The sequence below is a fragment of the Poromitra crassiceps genome, assembly GCF_964638095.1.
Source record: "Poromitra crassiceps genome assembly, chromosome: 6".
Lineage (NCBI taxonomy): Eukaryota > Metazoa > Chordata > Actinopteri > Beryciformes > Melamphaidae > Poromitra > Poromitra crassiceps.
In genome coordinates this window covers 37,972,118-37,981,703 of record NC_139627.1, presented here as the reverse complement: position 1 = coordinate 37,981,703, position 9,586 = coordinate 37,972,118, and the positions used below count along the sequence as shown (strand labels likewise).

General features: G+C 42.1%; 1 protein-coding gene across 1 annotated transcript in view; it reads right to left on the bottom strand.

The window, feature by feature from the left end:
- Positions 1-9,337, bottom strand: part of nck2a (NCK adaptor protein 2a) — a 44,720-nt gene extending 35,383 nt beyond the window's left edge. Inside the window, exon 1 of the mRNA XM_083638035.1 lies at positions 9,123-9,337. The gene's annotated coding sequence lies outside the window, so the exon portion shown is untranslated. The remainder of the gene's footprint in view (positions 1-9,122) is intronic.
- Between the last annotated feature and the right edge of the window lie 249 nt (positions 9,338-9,586).

Below are 9,586 nucleotides of genomic sequence, written 5' to 3'. Positions count from 1 at the left end.
GGGATTTCCTCCTCCACCTTGTATGCTTCATTCAAAATGGGCCAAAACAAGGTACTTTAAAAGGATGCTTCCCATGTGCTCTTCCCAATTGAATTGAGACAGTCCTACAGATCTCAACTTCCTACGTAGAAATGCTACAATGCTTCCTTGGGATTGAGACAGAGGCAGGGTTTGAGACCCCTGCTGTAACCCCTAAACAAGCCTCTCATTTTAATTTCTGATGCGCCACCTGGTAACCTCCAACATGTATTTGCAATCATTGGAAAGACACAATTCCAATCACTGACAGCACAAACACAAGACGTCACTGGAGCGTCAACACTGAAGATGCTGTGAAACGCACAGATTTATGTTGTTACAATTTTACACTTAGACCACAATTAGTCAACAGGGCTAATATTATGTTTTTACAAGCATGTTGCACCATCATGTGAGGTTTCCATACCAAATTTCAAGCTGAGAGAGAGGCCGTCATATCTGTATTACCTGATCAGCCCGTGACGTCAGTCAAGCCCAAGCGTGACGTCAGGCATGACATTAGTTGTCCTCAGTTCATGACGTCAGTCAGGCATGCCGTCAGTCCTCCCTAGTATATATAGCGAGGGTTCTATGTCACCCCCCACTCTGGCGGATCACAGCAGCAGCCGGCATCGCGGCCGTTCATTCCCCCTGAAACCATCCTCTGAAGCCGTCATTTCACCCCACCCACCTCCCCAGTCCACCACCAACGAGTCTTGACTCCTGGAGAATCCCGGGCGGGAGGGGGGGGATTCTCTCTAGCCCAAATAGATGCCGCCCTCTCGCCTAAAGAGGAATGACATCTTACAATGGAGTCATACGCCAAAGTACTTGCCATGCACGCCACTTGCTAAATAAAGTCTCTTGTTAAACCTTACCGACCGGTCGCTCATGATTGAAATGAATTTTATTGTAGTAGGCACCGACACGTGCACATTTTTGCATTCCCCCTTGTAGTTATATACTGTATAATTGGCCAGGTATAAAAATGTGAGGGCTAGACAGAATGAGGATTTGCCAAACATGCACACAATATTCCGGTTTTTGCCCATATTCGGAAAATGACAATATTCCGACTAAATAAATAATCCACTAATATTCCCGTTTACATGCAGCCGTAGCTCGCCCTCCCCAACACGTGAAGGAGGGGGGAAGAGAGTGAGATGCAGGTCGAATCAGCTGAGTTTTTCTGTTGAGAATAAACAGAGCAGCAGCCCTGACTCTATTCTTACCAGCATCGTCTGGTCCATTTCAGGAGCTTGCTGCTGGAAAGTTCGGCGTTGCGAAATTTGCACATCCAAGTCTTTCATAAAAAGTAGGCTAGTAGCCTACATTATTACCTTGCAGGCTCACAAGCATTTTGGACTTCCGTGGGCACTATACTCTCTCTTTAAATCGATGTTTCTCATCTCCTCCCGATCAGAAATGTGGGCTTTTCTTTTCGCATGCCAGAGATGGATTATATCCTCTCTTCTAGCACTTTCTAGCACACATCAGCTGACCGCAAACAGGCAAGATGCGTCCTGATTGAGATGCATATTCCGAATGCGCTGTATACATGATCAAAGAATCCTGCTAAAACCTGAATAATAGTGGAATAACCCACGTCTTAATCGGAAAATGCTAAATTCGTAAAAAGGACAAATTCGTAAAATGCAACTGGAATATGCTGTTTACATGACCCTTAACACATTCAGAATATAGTCATTTTCCGACTAATAGTGGAATATTGTGTGCATGTAAACATAGTCACTGATTAGAGATGAGCCTTACCCAAATGTGAGTGTGAATGTTAAGTAGAGCGTTGGTGCCATCAGAAGAGTGGATAGACATGGTGAGAGAGTACGTTAATGAGGCTGGACCTCAGAGGGATAATGCCTGTAACAACATGGCCAGGGTCCTGCGAGGGGAACTTGGAACGTGGATCATTCTGTGGAGTATAGATAAGCAAAGCCCTCATGCTCTGTGAGATAACGGAGTGTCTGTATGCATGTGTGTGTGTGCACAGCAACAGAGCCAAAGGGAGACATGTCCACTTAATTGAATCAATTAGAGCATGAAGGGCTGCCAATGCCTCCACTAAAAACAACACGATAAAACAAACTCAAATAATAGCTGAAAGTCCACTTATAGGAGATACAGCGTCCTTTTTCATACAGTCATAACGTCTGCATGAAAAAGGACACTCATAACATAATGCTGAATGCATGTTTCAGAATCAGAATCACTCTTATTGCCACGCAGAAAGAAGAAGAAGAATGCAGAAGAATTTGACTTAGTGTAAGTATGCAGCGTAGTGGTCACGTGAATAGTGAGAAGACAAAAGATACAGAAAGACAAAATCACAAAAAAATCTAAAGTGCAGTCCAATATACACACACGAATCAGAGGATGGATTTAAAGTGATGTATGATGGGGGGCCGGGGGGGTAGGTTCATGTCAGTGGGGGGATTCTGGCCTGTTGTTGAGCCGGTGTAGGTACAGTCTCTACTCGGCTTACAGATTCTGTTTGCCCTACTGGAAGTGCTCGGCTCGGGGTCCAACCCATGGGTATAACTAACCCAAACCCAAACCCTGACTCATATTTTTAATGTATATCATGTCTCATAACATCAGTAGCTTAGCATTAGCTTGTTAGCTAATCTAAAGCTGTCGGCCATTTTGCCCACATTAATCCCACCACGTGCCTGACGTACAGCCAATCAAATGCCTGCCTGAGTATTTAAAAAAATCCGTGTCTGGAGTGGGAGGAGTCGGCCATGATTTTACAAGACCGCTTCAGCGTCCTGGCGGTGTGCAGGTCCTCAAGGGATGGCAGGTTACATCCGATCACCTTTTCAGCACAGCGGATGATACGCTGCAGTCTGCTGATGTCCTTGAGAGTAGCAGCAGCAGCATAGCAGACGGTGATGGAGGAGGTGAGAATGGACTCAATGATGGAGGTGTAGAAGTGCACCATTGTTGCCTTTAGCACTTTGAATTTCTTCAGTTGCTGCAGGAAGTACATGTATATCCTCTGTTGTGCCTTCTTGGTGAGAGCTCCGATGTTCAGCTCCCATTTCAGGTCTCAGCTGATGATGGACCCCAGGAAGCAGAAGGATTCCACAGTGTTGACTGGGGAGTCACCCAGGGTGATGGGGGAGGATGGGGCTGCGTTCCTCCTGTAGTCCACAACCATCTCCACTGTATTTTGAGCATTGAGCTCCAGGTTGTTTTGACTGTACCAAGTCACCAGATGGTCAATCTCCTGCCTAGAGATAGACTTGTCTCCATCAGAGATGAGCCCTATGAGTGTGGTGTCATCAGCGAATTTCAGATAGCTTGATGGACTGGTGACTAGGGCTGGGTTAAAAAAATCGATATATCGATATTGAATCGATATTCATGTGAAGGAACAAGTATCGATACATAAATCCCAGTATCGATATTTTACACACACTTTTTTATTTTATTTTAATAAACATAGGCTATAATATTATAGGCTGTGTGTGGTAGTTAAAACACAGTTTCAAGTTGACGTTTATTTATGTTTGTAGTTTAAACAAAAACATAAATACTGTAGGCTACATGTGCATTGTGCATGCACCATGAGCCAGATAATGTCTGTGAACTGGAAATGTTCATGAGCTGTATTTAATTAAATTTTATTTTATTTACAAAGCATTTATACTTTGGCAGAATTTCTAGCCCATAAACTAACTAATAACTTGGCCAATAAGTATGTAACATACAAAATAAAGCAAACCGTAATGTCTTAATTTGATGTAGAATCCATAGGACATGTAACTGGTTTGTTAGGGCCTGTGTCTGTCGATATAGCTTCTTTTGCTAAGCTCCAGCGTCTTTTTTCAGTTGTTTCCAATGAAGGGAGAGCGTATGCGGGCGCATACAACCGTCTAGACTAGAGAAAGTGCGCTGCGCCCAGTGTTGTTTTTCAGAGCGCTCCGGCTTTTTTGTGCGCCGGCTCCCAGCGTTTCCAGCTGAAAATATCTGAACTTTTCAGAAAGGCGCTGGTGTTGAGCACTGCTTTTCAGGCAATTAATCATATGGAGAAACTATCACAACAGACAGAAAGGCTCAATTGTAGGAGCAGATTGGCTAGACAGTAGACACTTAATATTTCTGGTGAGTGTTGTGCTAAATCACTGTGTGTTGTGTTGTGTTGTGTTGTGTTGTGTTGTGTTGTGTTGTGTTGTGTTGTGTTGTGTTGTGTTGTGTGTGTGTTGTCAGCTTATTAGCTGTTAGCTATCAAGCTAGCTACCGCTGCTGAGCTAACGTTATTTTCAATCTTCTGCCTTGCATCTTGTGTGCTGGGATCAGCTCTCCACAGCCCTTTTCCAGCGTTTAACTGTCAGAAAAAGAAGCTATATGGACACACGGCCTCAAACTCCTTACTATGGCGAGTCGACACTCCAAGCCGGCAGCACTCTTGCATCCTTCAGTCATTAATGGGTCTGCTGTGTAGCATGTAAACAGGAATATGAATGGAATATTCTATAAGCAACTCATGTCAACGCATTAATCAAAATATTTGTTTTATTATTTAGATTAAGGTCAATAGTTGGATTATTGCAGTCCATGGAATTGCAGTCAATGTGTCCCTCCCTTCTGCTCAATGGGAGCACAAAGCCTCTTTCTCCTCTGGGGTCATGGGGTTATAGTATCGGGGTTCACTGTACTGTATCTACTGCCAGTTTAATGGCTGCCATTCCCCAGATTACAGACGATTAGAGAGACGTGTTATTAAAATGACAATAGGATGGCCTTTTTCTCCCTCCCACTGTGATGCTCTTCATAAACATCGCTCCATGTGTCCTAACTGTCCATCTGTGCCTGCACTTGTTTTTCTTCTCCTCTCTAAGGGGGCGATCATCACACAGAGAAAAGTCGCTAGCCACCAAAACCATTGTTTCCCTAAGCGGCTGTGTCCACTGGGAACATGTTTGGAGACTGTAGAATCAGAAATAATAGAGAATCAACACAGAAGAGGTAATTTGTCATGAAGCTATAAAACCAAATGAGTTGTCTTATTTTGCTTGAGACGCTCAGAGAGCTATGTAGAATGTGTGGCTGAAGCCACGAACATGTGATGAAGCAATATGTTTCAGTGGAATAAGAAGAAACCACTAAATATCAAAGGATGGACTGTGAACTTAAAAACCCCAGAAGTCTCAAGCACCATAATTAAGAGTTTTAAAGTGACATTTAAATCTATTTAGGGTCCATTTTCCAAGAGAAACCAAATCTAGTAAGGAACATAAAATGTTAAGAGGATGATGCACTCGACCTTAAAACCTTAGTCTTCTTACATTAGCCTACATTTTACCCTTAAAATTGCCTACTATTCAATTTATAATAATTACTATGTGATTGCATAATACACTGTGTGTACCACTGCCATAAACTCTTATAAGGTGTATTAGGGCTGCTCGATTATGGCAAAAATCAGAATCACGATTATTTTGATTGATATTGAGATCACGATTATTTAACACGATTACTCATTGACATTGAGAACATCATGAATTTATTGAACATTGACACTGGCTTTTCTTTTTAACATTGGATGTCTTTGGATTTTAGATATAATTGAAAATAAATAAATAAGTGAAAATAAATAATGAAAGTGCAAAGATTTAGAAATAAAATAAAAACTAAAATAAATATACAGTGTAGGCCTACTATGTTGCAGTGAACTGCCACAACCAACTGCAACTAATCTACATTCAATATGTTGGTAAACATCTGAACTAGTAGTCCTTAAACCTCACACTAGCCAAAATAGTGTCGCAGAAAATGACGTGTGATCTGTGATCAATCAGTGAAAACGTTATTTATTTACCGTTGTTTAATTAAGTGAAATGAAAACAGTCGGGACATGTTGCAGACAGCAAATTAGTGCTTTCATATTTCATCAAAACTAACCAAATGAGAACGATATTGAGTAACATTCATTTACATTACATTAAATAACTCATTTGGCAGATGCTTTTATCCAAAGCGACTTACAATAACACGTTTAGGTTCATAATAGGGCGGCTATTGTTAATGTTTATCTGTGAGCTCATTAGCTGTTGAATATGCGGTCGCATTGTAAAGAGTGTCCTGAATCGATGACTGTGTTGCGGTGGCAGGAGTAACTAGATGGGGCTTTGTCTTTTTGTTCATTTAGCGTGTATTGCTTGGTCATAGACCACTTTGTGAGTGGATTTCAAGTGATTAAACAAAGAGGGAGAGCGGTCGTGTTGCGGGGTGCAGCCGCACCGTGTTTGTCTGACTCAGCGAAAATAGTGTTTCCACAACACATACGTTGTTTTACCTCTCTTCTCGACCAGCGGCTCTCTTTCTGTGACTTCTGTCATCTTATTCTTGTGCTACCACGGAAATAAGCGGGGAGGAGAAACGTGCCGTGGCTCTTCACATGACAGTCATTCACAACTCGAGCTGAAGCGAAACGGTGTGCTTTGGACTTTGAGAGAGGGGCAGAGCAAAGGAAGGGGTGCGCTTGATTTACAACACAAGACAGAACGAGAGTGACAAGAGCCGCAAAATCGTTTGATGTCGATTATCTTGTTTTCATAATCGTGGACAGCCCAAATCGTAATCATGATTAAAATTCGATTAATCGCCCAGCCCTAAGGTGTATTTACATGTCTGAGCAGTCAATTGTGTGTCAAGTGGTCCTCAATGTGCAGTCCGGGGACTCCTTGAGGGGGTTCCAGGGGATCCCCAGTAAAAAGCAGAATGATTTATTTGACCTATACTGTAATTTGATCCATAAGTAACACAATGACAGAATGTATGACTACTATCCTCATGGGTTTTATACACTTTCTGTAATAAACATCTGAAAGCAAAAATCTTATCAGATGGGGGAGGGACCCTGGGACAAAATCTTATTGAATGGGGGTCTGTGGTCTAATTTGTGTCAGTGTAGGGGTCCTTGACATGAAAAAGTTTGAGAACCACTGGTTTTGGGTACGACAAGCCCACCGCTGTATGTACAGCAATATGCCTTATTATTATTACTAGAAATTAGGGTTGGCACGATGGACGAGGACATCGACCGCTCAATATTGCTGGTAGTGACAGCCACTGCTTGAGTCGCCTGGCTCTGTGCTGTAGTAGTAGCCTATCAAAGCCAGCTGGTCTCATCATGTAGAGCTCAGCTGTCCTGCTGTAAACGTGAACGTGCATTGCAGTGGTGCAGCCAAATGGCATTAGATGCCATCGTCCATCGTGATGTTTCACTGTGGATCCATCGCAGTGGTTAATTGGTTGACATCGCACACGACTACTAGAACTATTGCGTGCACGCTCATTTCTAGCGATGTGCTTTGCGCACCCCTCCGCCTTATTATATAGTAGTGAGATGAGATTATTATTACTTATTATTTTAATTACACACTTGTCACTTTCACATTACAAAAATGCAGTACCACCTTGGTTATCTGCACCAGCCAATGTATCGACCAGGTATGATGAGCAAAAGATGCCGGCATGCAGAAAATAAAATGTAACTGATTGGTGGCATTTTCTTACTGGCAAATGCAGCTACAAACACTCGAGGGAAGGATGATGATGATTCCTAGGAATAAGCAGGTCTACATTGTTACGCCTACGAGATTTTCAAGAATCTGCACTTCCCTGAGTACATGCAGCCTGACCTACTTACACACAGAAAAAGGTGCAAAAAAGGTGCACAGTTTCCCAGCACTGTTGTGAGTTAAATATTCAAAATAATGTCTTGTTTATTCAATTTAACTCCAAGAAAACCTACCTTTCCCACATAATCTACCCCCAGGACTCAGAACATCTACAGCCAGCAACTAGTAGTCCTAAATGGATGACAGCTCAACTTGACATATTGAAAGGCTGTGTGGTGAACCTGTGGCCTATTAACCTATATTTGCTTCAACAAAAGACTAAACCGCGGTCTGAAGCCAGATAAACGGAATAGGTTCAATTGAATGAAGTTCAACAACAAACTAAACCCAATTATAGACCGGCGGCAGTCCAGTCCACAGGCCTTCCTTCAGCCTTCCACATACCTGTCACAACTTAGGAGGTTCTGTCATTGCTAAGCGAACCTTGTCCTAGAACACTTACAGGAGGGTGTGACAGCAAAATAGGTGTGGCATGAAACTGTACCTGCAGCATGAACTACAGTCTAGCTGTACCAGAGTCACTCCTCCAGGGTGATTAAATCAGAGAAATAAAGGCCTCTTCGTCTCCCCTACCTGCCTCTCATAAATGACTTCATAGGAATTGGGTGTTCAACTGGGTTTTTCTTTTGATCATGTCGCATAGCAGTTCCATCCAGAAATTAATATATAACGAGCCATTCCTTGGAATTTAGACTTTTAGTAGTGATTGGCTTTGATTTTGACCTGTAACAAAGGGTGGGGGACATGCTATTGATATGTAGCCCCTATAACTAACGTTAGAAAACTTGACAAGCTCAATGTGTGTGGTACCAGTCACCCATCTGGTGTGTTTAGCAAGTGAGATGGTTTAATTGTGTCAGTAGTAAGCTATTGTATCTATTCTCTACCGGATGTTCTGCTATACACAACGCACACTTGTAAAAGAGAAGCAAATATAAGATAAGTAAATACAGATTTAAAAACTACAACAGATCTGTTAACAGAGACGTGAGCCTAAAACATTTCCATTTGAAGTTAGCCAGCAGTTGTAAGGATAGGCCTAGCTGACACGAAGTGGTCCAGGCTCCAGCACAAATATTGTCAATGAAAGAGTGGACAAATGTAAACCGACCTACGCATATCTTTAATCGAAATTAAACCATACACAACAAGGTGTTTAATGGAACTGTCCAAATGCAAAGCAAAATCTGGTCATAGCTCGTTTGTCTAACGTTGCTCACATCTGAGTGGACAAAGACCCAGCGCCAAATAATAAAATCTTCCAAGTGAGACGCGTGAAGCTTCCATTTTGTCCCAACTTTGGCGACTGTTTGCAGTTTGCATTACAAATAAGACAGCAAAACAAAGCAGACACATACAAACAACACTTCTGTGCGAGGTAGCCTGTCCAACATAACGTTACCAACTTGCATAGTTCGTTTGCCGTTTGAAGCTTACCTTAGTGTTCACTCCAGTGAGAATGGGCAACCACACTCAGACACGCACAAATGAAAAACCCCTGTACAAAGAAGAAAGTAAGCCCAGGGAAAAGCGACAAAAATAAACGTCAAATCCACATAATCTTCGGTGTCACAGTTTCTTATTTGTTTAAAAAATCTAAACTAAGCTATTCGACCTATCCTTTCTTGTTTTTCCGACGCAGGCTGGCTGCCTCCACTCCAACACAACACACCACCTCAATCACCAGTGTCAAGCCGGCCAGAATAAAAAAAGACTTCCGATCCTAACCTTCAAAATAAAAGTTAATTTTAAATACAAAATGCAGTGCACCATTCAATACAGTAGCCAGTTTGTTTTGTCTTTTCTTAGCCGTGACCAGTGTTGGGCAAGTTACTTTTAAAATGTAATATACTACATATTACTAGTTACCTTCATTTGAAAGTAATAAGTTACTTTACAAT